This window comes from Mustela nigripes, unplaced genomic scaffold, assembly GCF_022355385.1.
Source record: "Mustela nigripes isolate SB6536 unplaced genomic scaffold, MUSNIG.SB6536 HiC_scaffold_12707, whole genome shotgun sequence".
Classification (NCBI taxonomy): Eukaryota; Metazoa; Chordata; class Mammalia; order Carnivora; family Mustelidae; genus Mustela; species Mustela nigripes.
In genome coordinates, this window is record NW_026752113.1 from 1 (window position 1) to 1,465 (window position 1,465).

Here is a 1,465-nt window from a genome sequence, read left to right on the forward strand (position 1 = left end):
TTTTGAAAAAAAGTCTATTGAGATCCTTTTGCTATTTTTAAAATTATGTATTTTTTTCTATTTGTACCTGTTGGTTATTAACCTCTTTTCAGATATAAGATTTGTAAGTATTTTCTTCCATTCTGTATATTGTGTTTTTATTCTCTGTCTCTCTCTCTTTGATTTTTTTTTTTGGCAATGCAGAAACTTTAGTTTGATGTAATACCATTTATTTATTTTTGGTTTTTTTGCTTGTGTTTTTGGTCTGGTATCCAAAAAACTATTGGCAAGACCAATGTCAAGGAGAATTTTTCCTATGTTTTCCTTTAGAAAATTTAGTTTCCTGCATCACATTTTAGTCTTTAATCTATTTCAAGTTAAGATTTATGAGTGATATAAGGCTCCATTTTCATACTGTTTTATGTGACTATTCAGTTTTAAATATCATTTATTGAACAGACTATCTTTACCCATTACATATGTTGGCCCCTGTCAAATATTAGGTGACTGTATGAAAGGATTTATTTCTGGACTCACAATTCTGTTCTACTTGTTTATTGGTCTGTTTTTATGCCAGTATACTTTATTGTTTTGAGCATGAGGGCTTTGTAGTATAATTGTAGTATAATTTCAAATCAAGAAGTGTAATTTCTCTTCTTCATTCTTTCTCGGAACTGCTTTGATTATTTGTCTTTTATGGTCTCATATAAATTTTAGGATTCTTTACTTACTTCTGTAAAAAAATAATATTGGATTTTTTTAAAATATTATTTATTTATTTATTTGACAGAGAGAGATGACAAGCAGGCAGAGAGAGAAGAGGAAGCAGGCTCCCTTCTGAGCAGAGAGCCTGATGCAGGGCTCGATCCCAGGACTCTGGGATCATGACCTGAGCCAAAGGCAGCGGCTTAACCCACTGATCCTCCCAGGCGCCCCTAACATTGGATTTTTGATAGGAATTGAATTATAGATGGTTTCCGGTAGTATGGACATTTTAACAATGTTAATTCTTACCATTCATAAATATGGGTTATCTTTCCATTTGTGTCTCTTTCAATTTCTTTATCAATGTCATAGTTTATGGGGTACAGATCTTTCATCTTCTTAGTTAAATCTTTTCCTAAGTATTTTATTATTTTTGATGCTATTGTGAATTAGATTGTTTTCTTTATTTTTTCAGATAGTTTATCATTAGAGTGTTAAAATGCTCCTGTCTTGTGCTTAATTTAGCAGCACATATACTAAAATTGGAATGATGCAGAGAAGATTACCGTGATCACTGAACAAGGATGACATGAAAAACTGGGAAGCATTCCATATTAAAAACAAAACAAAACAAAACAAAATTCTTGTCTTTTATATATTGATCACCTTTACTAAATTTGTTTATTCAAATTTTTTTTGTGAAGTTTTTAAGATTTTTTTACATGTAAGTTCATGTTATCCAAAAAAGGAAAATTTTATTTCTCCTTTTTTGGGGGGGGGG

The 1,465-nt window shown here is 30.7% G+C and overlaps 1 non-coding gene across 1 annotated transcript; it reads left to right on the forward strand.

Annotated features, from left to right (window-relative positions):
- Positions 1-1,196: 1,196 nt before the first annotated feature.
- Positions 1,197-1,303, forward strand: LOC132009312 (U6 spliceosomal RNA). Its single transcript, XR_009401861.1, has one exon. It is a non-coding gene; the product is annotated as a U6 spliceosomal RNA (small nuclear RNA).
- Positions 1,304-1,465: the final 162 nt, after the last annotated feature.